A 13,806-nucleotide genomic window follows, 5' to 3' on the forward strand; every position below is an offset into this window, starting at 1 on the left:
CATCTGCTTCAGTGCCAGGGGAAGCATTTACTTTACTGGCCAAACTAGCTTCTGAAACCAATTGAATAATTTGTTATCATTTAAAGACACCAAATTTTGACATAATAAACCGAATTTTAGTCATTCTGGAGGGATTAACTTGCAAGGTGCTGCAGCACTGTCAGTTAAATAATTAGAGGCTTCTGCAGACTACATATGTCCCTGAAGGTGGCAGGACAGGTAGATAGAATGGTGAAGAAGGCATATGGAATGCTTTCCTTTATTGGCCGAGGTATTGAATACAAAAGCAGGGATGTAATGCTGGAACTGTATAAAACGCTGGTTAGGCCACAGCTGGAGTATTGCATACAGTTCTGGTCACCCCATTACAGGAAGGACATAATTGCTCTGGAGAGAGTACAGTGAAGATTTACAAGAACGTTGCCAGGGCTTGAAAGTTGCAGCTATGAGGAAAGATTGGATAGGCTAGGGTTGTTTTCCCTAGAACAGAGGAGGCTGAGGGGTGACTTAATTGAGGTGTACAAAATTATGAGGGGCTAGATAGAGTAGACAGGAAGGACCTGTTTCCCCTCGCGGAGAGGTCAATTACCGGGGCACAGATTTAAGGTGATTGGTACAAGGATTAGAGGGGGCATGAGGAAAAACTTTTCCACCCAGAGGGTGGTGGGTGTCTGGAATTTACTGCCAGGAATGGTGATGAAGGCAGAAACCCTCAACTCATTTAAAAGGTGCCTGGACATGCACCTGAAGTGTTGTAACCGGCGAGGCTACGGAGTAGGTGCTGGAAGGTGGGATTAGATTGGGCGGCTAGTTTTTTCAGCCGGCGCAGACATGATGGGCTGAATGGCCTCTTTCTGTGTCATAACCTTTCTATGGTTCTACATAAAGGCTGTTAATTTTTTCCCCAGGAAGCCACAGGCCCCAAGGCCTATCTGCTTCAGCTCTGAAATTATAGCTTCAGCTGACACAGCAGATGCTGCAAGTGGAAATGCAGATTTCTTTCCCCTCCTGAGGATAATCAATCTGTTACCCCAGAGGGCATTACTGGTGGGAAAATGAAGAACTGATTAAGGCAATGGGTAAGTGATCCTGGCTCTCAGACCTGCGCTGTCCACAGCTTAAGCATCCTCTTTCGTCTCTCCGTTGTGTAATCGTAAACACAATTATAAACAATACATTTGTGATCTCACTATAAGTAAGAAGATATCTTTCCATTCCATGACTTGTGAAGCAAAAAAACAAATGCCACTACCACCAAAGCCCTCTGGGCAACGACGTTTAATCCTTTGGCACAAATCCTATAAATCCAGAAATATTCCTGCAATTAATATTTTGCACAACCCAAGGCTGCCAGCACTTTCATGCAAAATTAATTTTGCTGAGAGACATCTGTGGTAGATTCTGTAAGTGGCATAATTTTAAATTTATGGCACATTTATCAAGTTTCTGATTTGCTTCACAACTCTAAAAAAAAAACTCAAATTGCTTTGCAGAGCAGATATAAAAGAAAGGGGGTTATCGATGAAGGTCTGGTTGAACAGAGGGGATGTTAGAAAGCTTTTGAAAGCAGGGTGGGAAGGATTTAGGGAGCTCCAGAATGTCTGGGGCATAATGGCAGTCAGAGCACCAGAGAGGGAGAGGGAGAAGAGGACAAGATCACTGTCAGAGGAGCTGAGGGTGCTTGTTGAGTGCACGCTGGCAAAAATCACTGGAGTGAAGGCATGGAGGGATTTGGAAAGAAAATGTTCTTAACATCAATTCACTGGGAACAGGGGCCACTGGAGTTTGATGAGGACATGGATTATGGTAGCTTGATCTTTGTGCAGTTGAAGACACAGGACTTGGCAAATGGAGTGAATATTGGGAGTGTTTTTTAAAAATTTGTTCATGAGATGTGGGCATCGTTGGCAAGGTCAGCATTTGTTGCCCATCCCTAATTGCTCTTGAGAATATGGTGGTGAGCCACCTTCTTGAACTGCTGCAGTCCATCTGGTGTAAGTACACCCACAGTGCTGTTCGGGAGTGCCAGGATTTTGACCCAGCGACAGTGAAGGAACGGCGACATATTTCCAAGTCAGGATGGTGTGTGGCTTGGAGGGGAACTTGTAGGTGGTGGTGTTCCCTTGCATCTGCTACCCTTGTGTGCAGATGGAAAGAAGTCAGAAAGTGATGTTATAAAGGAGTGGGCTAGGTTTGAACAGTAGCGGGAGGTGGGATGGAATAGAAGTAGGAGCAGAGGCGAGCGATGTGGTAACGACGGACAGGAATGGTCTCGGTAATGGAATGGAGATGGAGGAGAAAGTGTCGCTGTCCACAGTTACAGATTTAAAGGTGCAAATACAAAATGTGTCAGTGAAACGGGCTGATTTGCAATAAACCCACTTATAAAAAAACAAAATAAATCACAAAGAAAATGTAAGATGTGAAAATGTTATATATATTTAATTTTTTAAAATTACCACACAGTCATTGACAGGTATTTTCATCAATTTGCTTATTTAATTTAAATAAGAATAATATCCCACTCATGAAAAAGATACAACTCTGTTCCCTGCAGTTCAAAACTGTTAGGAATACCAGCAGATATCAAGACAGGTGCTTTTCTGTAGCTGCGCTACCAAGTGCATTGAGACAAAGGGGCAAAAGGCATTTGCCGTTAGTTAGACTGGCCTTGCACATTTTGATTTTTAAATGTTTTGTGTGGTAGTTTGCTGAAAGTGCTGAACAGGGTGTGGAGGAAAACCCGCAAATCCCAGAGTGAGCAGGGCAATCTCCTTAACCAATCACATTGAAGGATTGTGAAATAAACAGCTCAAGGACTGAGAAGGAAGTGTAAATTAGAGTGGGTGAATTCAATGTCAAATCAGAGAAATAAAGAGAGGGAAAGAAAAATTGGATTTAGAGAGAGCAAGAAAACAAAGATAGAAGGAAAAATCATTTTTTAAGTGATAAAATTGGCATTTTAAAATCTTCAACAACAATTAATACCTGAAGGAATGAGACTCCACACTTGTAGTTGTTCATTTTCAGTGCGAGACAGGTTGATTAGCAGTAATTGATACTTTACACATTACTAAATCAATCTCTGAGAGCTAAAAAGCTCCCTTTATCTGGATCCCAGCTAGTTAAATATGCATTGATCTTAAATGGCTCCAGGACAGGCTCCTTGCCTCACTTCCGACCAGCCCCAATTTTCTGTGGTGAATTTAGTTTGCGTCTGTCGTACAAGTACAGAATTTCACGCCATTCAATGCAGTTCAATGGCGAGACAGACAGCAAGATGCTGTTTTTTACAAAACTAATGGCAGAGCTGAGAAACAGGGACAGCAACCTTTGAGTATTCGAGTTTAACCATGCATTTGCGCTTTGCCAGAAGTTGTTGACCCATTGTACATTAGCCTGACTGCTATTTTGAGAACCCAATCAAGAAGAGCACAACACTGCTTTAGACCTAGGCGAGAGACTGGGGTAGTTACAAGATTCAAAAGTTAGGCTGTGCTAATTAGTTGATGATAATTAGTTAATTAAAAAGTTTAATTGACAGAAGCTAAAGAATTGATGAATTGAGCTGTCATTAAGCCAGCTGCTGCGGTCATGCAACATACACTTGTTTGATTTAGCCATTCCACTCACTCTGCACTAGATGACGTAATCCAGGCAGTATAGCAATTGCCAATACACCTTGTCTATCCTCTTTCTCTCGCTAACCAGTTAAGGCATGTATAAATTGGAAAATGGAATAGGTCATTGGGATTATATCAGTGTGACTTTAACAAACTGCAGTTCAAAACACAGAGGTCTGATCGGAAAGTTACAATATTTTAGAAATGTTTTTGCAAATTTCTGCCCTCCTTTCCAGAAAGCAAGGGCTTGTGCAGTGATGCAGTTCCACAAGGTCACGGAACTGGCCATTTTTCACATTTGAGCTTATTGCAGAGTGTCAGCAAGACGACGATTTGTGGGGGGGAGGAGGGGGCAGGAATGCCAAGAGCCAAACTCAATTCTACCTTTAGTTGACATTCACACATTCAGTGTTCATAGCAAGAGTGATCCTGGCTGCAAAGCCTGACTGATGTTTGCCTTCCACAGCCCAGGAATGTCAAGATAAATTTTGCCTAACACAGCACAGACCGCACATCGAATCTTGGAGCCTCTCTCTTTGCAGGTCTTAGTTCCAATGGGCAGTGTACGTACCAGCTGATCCATTAGGAAGCATTATAACATCTTTAATGGCAATTTTATGCAGTTTAATAAAAGCAAATTACTGCAGATGCTGGAAATACTCAGCAGGTCAGGCAGCATCTGTGGAGAGAGAAGCAGAGCTAACGTTTCAGGTCTGTGACTTTTCATCAGAACTGGCAAAGGTTAGAAATGTATTATTTTTTAAGCAAGTAAAGCGGGGGTGGGGGGGGAGGGCAAGAGAACAAAAGGGAAGGTGTGTGATAGGACAGAGGGCAGGAGAGATTAACTTACAAAGAGGCTATGGAGCAAAGGCAAAGAGAGTGTCCTAATGGTGTGGTGAAAGACAAAGCATTAGTGCAGAGAGAGCCCAAACTGGAAAACTTCATCAACTTTGCTCCCAATTTCCACCCTTCTCTCATTTTTACATGGTCCATCGCCGACACTTCCCTTCCTCGGCTTTTCTGTCACCATCTCTGGGGATAGACTGTCCACTAATATTCATTATAATCCCACCGACTTCCACAGCTACCCCGAATACACTTCCTCACACCCTGCCTCCTGTAAGGACTCCAATCCATTCTCCCAGATTCTCCGTCTCCGACACATCTGCCTTGATGATGCAACCTTCCACAACAGTGCTTCTGAAATGTCTTCCTTTTTCCTCAACCGAAGATTCCCCCTCACTGTGGTTGACAGGGCCCTCAACCGTGTCCGGCCCATCTCCCGCATTTCTGCCTTCACCCCTTCCCCTCCCTCCCAGAACCGTGACAGGGTTCCCCTTGTCCTCACTTTCTACCCCACCAGCCTCCACATCCAGAGGATCATCCTCCGCCATTTCCACCACCTCCAGTGTGATGTCACTACCAAACGCATCTTCCCCTGTCAGCATTCTGAAGGGATCGTTCCCTTCATGACACCCTGGTCCACTCCTCCATTACCTCCGATGTCTTGTCCCCTTCCCTCGGCACCTTCCCATGCAACCTCAGGAGCTGTAATACCTGCCCTTCTACTTCCTCTCTCCTCACCATTCAAGGGCCCAAACACTCCTTTGAAATGAAGCAGCGATTTACTTGTACTTCTTTCAATTTAGTATACTGTATTTGCTGCTCACGATGCGGTCCCCTCTACATTGGGGAGACCAAATGCAGATTTTGTGATCGCTTTGTGAACACTTCCACTCAGTCTGAAAGCAGGACCCTGAGCTCCAAGTTGCTTGCCAGTTCAACACACACCCTTTGCTCTCATGCCCACATCTCTGTCCTGGGATTGCTGCAGTGTTCCAGTGAACATCAACGCAAGCTCAAGGAACAGCATCTCATTTACCGATTAGGCACACTACAGCCTGCCGGACTAAACATTGAGTTCAGTAATTTCAGAGCATGACTGATCCTTTTTATTATTTCTTTTTTATTATTTTATTTTGTTTCATCTTTTTTTTACCATGTGCCTGCCTTAAACTGGGTTTTTCATGTTTGTGCTTTTGGCTAGGGCTGCTCATTATTCTGTCATTAACACTCTCTCTACATCAATGCTTTGTCTTTCACTACACCATTAGTGCACTCTCTTTACCTTTGTTCAATAACCTCCTTGTCAGTTAATCTCTCCTGTCCACTATCCTATCACGCATCTTCCTTTTTGTTCTCTTGAGCCCCCACCCCTGCTTTACTTGCTTAAAACCTATTACATTTCGAACTTTTGCCAGTTCTGATGAAAGGTCACAGATCTGAAATGTTAACTCTGCTTCTCTTTCCACAGATGCTCCCTGACCTGCTGAGTATTTCCAACACTTTCTGTTTTTATGCAGTTTAATGTTTGTTTTCAGCAGGCTGGTTCAGTTGGCAGCACTCTCACTTCTGATGGTTGTAGGTTCAAGGCCCACTCCAGGGCTGGAGTTTTACGTTGGGCGGGAGGCTCCACCCACCGGCCAAAAAGTCGGGGGTAAGCCTGCCTCCACTGGGCCTAAGGAGCCACGCTGGGACTTTTCGCTCCCCAGGCCCTTAATAGGCCTTGGGTAGGACTTCCACTTCCTTGAGGCAGGAAGTCCCACCTAATGGAGCTGCCGGCCAATCAGCCTTCTGGGGATATGATAAGGTGCTTTGTTAAATTTAAGCTTTTCCCTTTGCAATCACTTGAACTGCTGCCCAGAATGTCAGATGGGGATTGAGTGGGGAACAGTTCTATACTTCGATATAAATGGTCCAAAACCATTAAAATACAAAATAAAAATCCACTGATAACAGCTTCGATAAACACACGAGTGAGTGTGCAATAGGAGGAAGTGCTTCATTCAACATATCGCCTATTTGAATACTCGCTCAACCACTTGAACCTTGGAATGCAATTAGAAGCAGCACCAATTTATCTTACAAAATGTCAGGGTGAAGGCATCATCAGCCCAGCTGCGTTTGTCACATCTCCATGAAGTGCGGCTCACGAAGGATAGTTATAGATCCTGAACATCATAAAAATGCTGAGGTTTTAAATATTCTAAGATCACACTGGTTAGCTTCATTAATTAGAGTCATAGAGTATTGGAGCCGCAGAGTCATTTACGGCACTGAAGGAGGCCATTCGGCCCATCGAGCCCATGCTGGCTCGCCACTGAGCTACCAGTCTGTCCCACTCCTCGCTCCATCCGCTTAGCCCTGCAAGTCTATTTCCTTCACGTGACCATCCAATTTCCTTTTGAAGTCATTGTCTCTGCTTCCACCACCCTCATGGGCAGTGGGTTCCAGCTCATTACCACTCGCTGCTTAAAAAAGTGCTTCCTCACATCCCCCCTGCATCTTTTGCCCAAATCCTTCAATCTGTGTCCCCTAGTCCTTGCACCATTAGTTAATGGGTCAGATTTTCCTTGTCTAACATCTAAGCCTGTCATAATCTTGTACACCTCCATTAAATCTCCCCTCAATCTCCTTTGCTCCAAGGAGAACAACCCCAGCTTCTCCAACCTAACCTTGTAACTAAAATCCCCCATCCCTGGAACTATTCTGGTGAACCTCCTTTTGATCCTCTCAAGGATGCTCACATTCTTCCTGAAGTGTGGTGACCAGAACTGGATGTAATACTCCAGCCGGGACCTAACCAGAGCTTTATAAAGGTTCAGCATAACTTCCCTGCTTTTGTACTCAATGACTCTATTTATAAAGCCCAAGATCCCATATGCTTTACTAACCACCCTCTCAATATGTCCTGCCACCTTCAAAGATCGATGCACATGCACCCCCAGGTCCCTCTGTCCCTGCACACTCTTTAGAACTGTGCCATTAAGTATATATTGCTTCTCCCTATTCCTTCTGCCAAAATGCATCACCTCACACTTGTCAGTATTAAATTCCATCTGCCCATTCTGTTAGCCTCTCTATCTCCTGTTGCAAGCGGTTCATATCATCCTGGCAACTAAAGACTGTGTTTGTGATATAGGTAATTCTTATGGAAGAGAAATTTACCAGCAAATCTGGATCTAATTGTTTAACACATCAAAGGCATCCCAGCTGCTGTTTGGTAAATAGTAATGGAATTGTGCAAAAAATAGTCACGAATGAGCACTCAATACTGTTTTAATTTTACAGAGTTTAGGGGTAAAAATTAGTTTGCATAGTGCCACTTCAAAGCAGCGCTATGTGGACTACGTAGATTTACCAGGGGGCAGACAACACCATGGGCCACTACCTACACGTCCTGTGTAGGTTTCCTCGATGATATCAAAGGAGAAACCCATGCTGGCTGCATAGGTAGCGGCCGAGTGCGCTATCTTCCACCCGGCAAATCTACGTCATCTGCATAGCGCTGGTTTGAAGTGGCACTGTGCAAACTAATTTTTACCCCTTAGATTTTATCTTCTCATCTTACTTTAATTAAACTCCCAGTGGCTTAGAGGGTTAATGCACCACCTAAGGATTGAAGTCCCACTCCAGAGACTTGAGCATAAAATCAATGCTGACATTCCCAGTGCAGTCCCGAGAGAGTGCTGCACTGTCAGAGGTGCTGTCTCTCGGATGAGCTATTAAACCAAGGCCCCATCTGCCTTCTCAGGTGGTTGTAAAAGTTCCCATGGCACTATTTCGAAGAAGATGAGGGGAGTTCTCCCTGGTGGTCCAGCCAATATTTGTCCCTCAATCAATTTCACAAAAAAAAACAGATTATCTAGTCAGTAGCACATTGCTTTCATGGGATCGTGATGTGTATCTGCATTTCTTACATTACAATTATAACAATACAACAGTGAGGACATTTTTAAAAATAAGACTTCATTGGCTACAATGCACTTTGGAACCTACCGAGGCACTATATCAATCCAAGTTCCTTTTCTGAGTGTGGTTCCAGGAAATAAAACCAGCAATACTCTGCTGCTGAACCATATCAAATCAGACAAAACGTGGCAAAGATCCAAGACTGGAATCAGCACGCAGAGGAATTGCCCTGTGTAGCAGATAAATAGTTGCTGGATCGACGATTTAGAGAGGTTACGCTGGAATTATATAAAACACTAGTTAGGCCACAACTTGAGTACTGTGTGCAGTTCTGGTCACCTCATTACAGAAAGGATGTAATTGCACTAGAGAGGGTACAGAGGAGATTTACAAGGATGTTGCCAGGACTGGAAAAATTACAGCTATGAGGATAGATTGGATAGGCTGGGGTTGTTCTCCTTGGAACAGAGAAGGCTGAGGGGAGATTTGATTGAGATGTACAAAATTGTGAGGGGCCTGGATAGAGTGGAAGTGAAGGGCCTATTTACCTTAGCAGATAGGTGAGTGATTAGGTATCAGATTTAAAGTGATTAGTAGAAGGATTAGAGGGGAGATGAGCAAATTCTTTTTTTCATTCAGAGTGTGGTCGGGGTCTGGAACTCACTGCCTGAAAGGGTAGTAGAGGCAGAAACCCTCATCACATTTAAAAGGTGCCTGGATGTGCACCTGAAATGCCATAACCTGCAGGGCTATGGGCCAAATGCTGGAAAGTGGGATTAGGCTGGGTGGCTCTTTTTTTTTCGTCCGGCACAGACACAATGGGCCATAAACTTTCTATGATTCTAAGAGGCCAGTGTTTGCTATACTAACATTATCCAAGCCATTGACTTCTTCTCATTAATTTTTCTGTACCAGATTTCTCACATCGCTATCTTTCCTGATAGCTTTGGCTTCTTCCTGGGATTGGGTTATTCTAGGTAGGCCTGGATGTATATGGTCGAGCAAGGTTTTTGTTTTCCAGAAGCTAACAGTTGAGAGTATGCCACAAAAGGCCCCAGGCCTAACTGGAGGTGAAGGCAGAACAATCAGTTCCCCCCAGTATCCTGGGCCAACATTTATCCCTCAACTAACATCACTAAAACAGAATATCTCGTCATTATCACATTGCTGTTTGTGGGAGCTTGCTGTGTACAAATGGCTGCCACGTTTCCTACATTACAAACAGTGACTACATTTCAAAAGTACTTCTTGGCTGTTACGCGCTTTGGGACTTCCTGAGGTCCTGAAAGGCGCCATATGAATTCAAGACTTTGTCCCTTTTGTTGCAGGTGTCAAGTGAGGATGGAGAAGTAGTGGTTTGACAGAAAGGGTCCAGATCAGACCGTGGCTAAATCCCACTGGACAAAAGTTAATGTCAAGGTTTGGATTGCCCTCGCGTGCAGGAACTTGTTGATCCACATTTCAAGATGACAAGACAGAAACAGAAACAGTGGGGATATTTGTAGAAGAATTGTTAGAGCTGTCAGTTGCAAACACAGATCATGCATTATTCTCAACTAGCTTAATTGCCTTTTGACCTAGTGAAGGAGACTTCAATGTTCTTGCAAGTAGCCAAACAAAGTATGTTTTGTTTATTTTTTGTGAGAAATCAAAAGAAAGACACTACAATATTCCCTATATCCTTGAGTTCTCACTTTTAAACATATGGCAGTGTAAATTTGGAGGAGACTATTGCTGAACATCCCCAATGATTCAGTACGTCAATTTCCCCATCCCAGCACTGCCTGTTATGGTGCTAAGCCATTCAGATCAGATAAGAGCATCCCAATTCTGATGAAAGCTCACTGACCTGAAACATTGGGTGAAGTTTCCCATGGATGTCAGGACCATATGCAGATCCCGAGCCGGCCCAGCATGCAGGAACCATTCCAGAGTCTATGGAATTTTGAAAGATGGCCACCCATGCATCTACTATCTTTACATCCACCTCTTTCAACACTCTGGGATGTAGATCATCAGGACCAGGGGATTTATCTGCTTTAAGTCCCATTAAGTTCTCTAGTACTTTTTTTTACTAATATTAATATCTTGCAGTTCCTCGTTTACTCCAGTCCCTTGATTCTCCATTATTTCTGGGAGGTTTTTAATATTTTCCTCCATGAAGACAGACACAAAGTATTTGTTTAGATTCTCTGCCATTTCCTTATTCCCCATTATAAATTCTCTTGACTCTGCTTGCAATGGACCCACGTTTATTTTTGCTAATCTTTCCCCTTTTACATAGCTACAGAAGCTTTTACAGTCCATTTTTATGTTTCTCGCTAGTTTACTTTCATATTCTGTTTTCCCTTTATTAATCTTTATCTTGGTCCTCTTTTACAGAATACTAAAATGCTCCCAATCTTCACACTTACCATATTTTGGCAACTTTATACGCCTCTCCCTTTGATCTAATACAATCCTTGATTTCTTTCATTAGCCACAGTTGGAACACTTTCCATGCTGGGTTTTTGTGCATTAAAGGATGTATTTTTGTTGTAAACTATGTATTAGTTCTTTAAATGTTAGCCATTGCCTGCCAACCATTATACCGTTTAATGTCGTTTCCCAATCCACCATAGCCAATTTTCCCCTCATACCTTTGTAGTTTATTTTGCTTAGATTTAACACCCTAGTTTCTGATTGAACTACATTACTTTCAAACTTAATGTAAAATTCTATCATATTATGGTCACTCTTTCCTAAAGGTTCCTTTACAAGATTATCAATTCGCCCTTTTTCATTGCACAATAGTCGATCTAAAATAATCCATTCCCTAATTGGTTCCTCAACATACAGCTCTCAAAAACCATCTCGCATACATTCCAAGAATTCATCCTCCATAACATTAGTACAAATAAAGTTTACCCAGTCTATATGTAAATTGAAATCCTCATGATTACTGTAATACCCTTGTTACACGTACCTCTAATTTCCTGATTTATACCGTGATTTACATTACTGTTGCTGTTTGGTGACCTACAAGCAACTCCCACCAATGTTTTTTGTGCCTTGCTGTTTCTTAGTTCCACCCAAACTGATTCTATGCCTTGATCTTTAGAACTAAGGTAAGTGGGAGTCCAAATAGGAGGGCCTGCAGTGATGTCTGGATAGCAGCCGCACTGGGAGAGGTGAACCGGCTGGAGAAGAGGGAGACCTATGGGGTGCCTCAAAATGGAGGCGCAGATGAAGGCCTCCCTCATCAGTGGTGAAAGAGATGACAAAGTACTCTGAGGGGCCTCAGGACATAAGAGTGACCAGTCCAGACGAGGGCCTGCGGCCATTCCTGGACCCCTGTCAGCACTGAAGCCTCCTGATGCTAATTCAGCCACAAAGGCCTCCCAGCGAGAGGCTGCCTTTGCAGCACTGTCGGGCTCCCGACACAGCAGAGGATTGGGGCGATGCCTGTGCGACACTGCAAAAGTTGCAGGACTGGTGGAAAACGGCCTTTGATTGGGGCCTTAATTGGCTTCATTGCCTGCCTGCCTCCGTGGAACGGACTGCTGATTCCCATGGCAGCCTGCCCCGGGAACGCCAGGCGGAGGTGGGACAGCATTGCGGAGCCGTGCTGACAGGTTTTCCCGCTGCTCTCCCAACCCAACTGCCTCCAAACATGTCTCCACGGGACCGGGAAAATTTAGCCCATTTCTCCCTCCACTGATGCTGCCGTACCTGCTGAGCACTTCCCGCATTTTCTGTTTCTATCCTGTGCTTGGTTACTCATCTGTGCTGAGCTTGCTGGAGAGCTGGGGGTGGGGTGGGGACGGTGGTGGAGGTCGGAAAATCAGCTATGATTCTTGCCCTGATTAGTGACTCTCACTGAAAAGTGCCCGGGTGTGGATGTCAGCAAACAGCAGTGGCCCAGCTATAATGCTCCCTTCCAATCAAATAGCTTGTTGATGCTCACTGGTTGGGCTCACGGGAGAGGAATGTGGGGGAAAGTCACTAGAAGCTCATCGTACTTGTAGAACCAGATGCCTGCAAGAGTCAGTGCCTTCATGAAAGGAAGGAAAAAACAGGACAAGAAGGCAGGACAATCAGGGCAAAACACTTCTCTTTACACACTTAAATTTATCCTCTCCTCTACTGAAGACATGTTCGCGTACAGCTCCACCAACATCAGCAGATAGTAAGCTTCGTCAAGCTATTCAACCATGGGGACCTCACTGAGTGGTCTGGTCCAGTTTTCGCCAGATATCCACACAAATTGATCTTGCAAAAAGAGTTAATGGAGAGGGAACTTCCTGGCATTTCCTCCTCCTTAGCTCAGGGACACCTCGGAGGGGGTGGGGGTGGGGAAGGATTTGCATTGTTGACTGGTTTACCTCTTTTCCAGTCACCGGGAACGTCCTTGGGCTGAAGTGAAAACTGCTACTTCTGTTTCAACCAATTTTAGAATTTAGTTTAAACTGTGGCACTGGACTTGGCAAAACAAAACACAACAAACAATGCAACATCTTGATCAAAGCTCCATATCCTCAGCAAGGTTAGGGTTTAAAACATTCAAGCTTGTGGGAAAACAAATTAGCATCTCTTGAACAGTCTTGCAGCGCTGACAATGCATCACATGGCGACTCACCAAATCCTTGCAAGTCTTGTCAACAAAATGGCAAGAATGAATTATTTTCTTGGTTCCCATGACAGCACAGTGTCAACATCAGTCATTTGCTGGTGGGACCAGGCAATGTTTGGAGGTGGAGAACAGCTGAAACAGATTGAAGGGGAGATCAGCTTTTCATTGCAAGATTGTCCCTCTAAACCACAAGGAATAATTACATGTGCAAATCCGAAACAAGGCTCTCTGCCATTAACCATTGTGGAAGCAGAGTTTCCGTATTGGACTTAAAAAGACATTTTCTCTTCCGCTTCTCCCACTCACCTTCCCAACCAACCCACTTTTCTCCCTTGAAGACACTTGCTCTTTCTGCAGGACAATCTACAGCCACCGGAAAACTCGTGTGGGTCTAAACAGTGAGTGCCAGTTAGGGTATTTGACTGAAGGTCATCAGCTCATTTTCCTGGAGCTAGTCCACAAATTACGAGATTTATTCAATTCAAATGCACAGCTTGTTGTGGTGGATTTGAACTCATGACCTCTGAGCAAGTAGTTCAATATTGTATGATCCATTCTGCTATCAGGCTGCTGACATGACGTAGTTCGAACATTGCAGAGAACAGCATGAAAATGTTGGAGGTGCGATGGAATGCTAAGCACTTCCCCGGATGGTGTTGCCACAAACAATACTCATTCAGGACGGAGCAGTTACTTGATCATCACTCCTGTGACCAATGTTCCCTCTAACTCCTGTTTGCTGCACACGTCCAGTAGTTACACTGTGTGGTCCCTTTAAGATTGACATGTGGTCGCGCATGCTAAAGGGAGCATTGCTTG

The 13,806-nt window shown here is 44.1% G+C and overlaps 1 protein-coding gene across 7 annotated transcripts in view; it reads right to left on the reverse strand.

Moving 5' to 3' along the window:
* The window catches only part of ndst1b (N-deacetylase/N-sulfotransferase (heparan glucosaminyl) 1b), a 301,326-nt gene that overhangs the window by 96,452 nt on the left and 191,068 nt on the right, over window positions 1-13,806 (reverse strand). For 3 of the 7 annotated variants that reach the window (XM_068044051.1, XM_068044044.1, XM_068044047.1), the window contains exon 3: window positions 8,463-8,653. The exons of 2 other annotated variants lie outside the window; for them this stretch is intronic. The gene's annotated coding sequence lies outside the window, so the exon portion shown is untranslated. Of the gene's footprint in view, window positions 1-8,462; window positions 8,654-12,993; window positions 13,120-13,806 lie in introns of all 7 variants that reach the window. 2 more of the 7 variants (XM_068044048.1, XM_068044049.1) reach the window with 2 other exon arrangements.

This window comes from Heterodontus francisci, chromosome 12 (assembly GCF_036365525.1).
Source record: "Heterodontus francisci isolate sHetFra1 chromosome 12, sHetFra1.hap1, whole genome shotgun sequence".
Lineage (NCBI taxonomy): Eukaryota > Metazoa > Chordata > Chondrichthyes > Heterodontiformes > Heterodontidae > Heterodontus > Heterodontus francisci.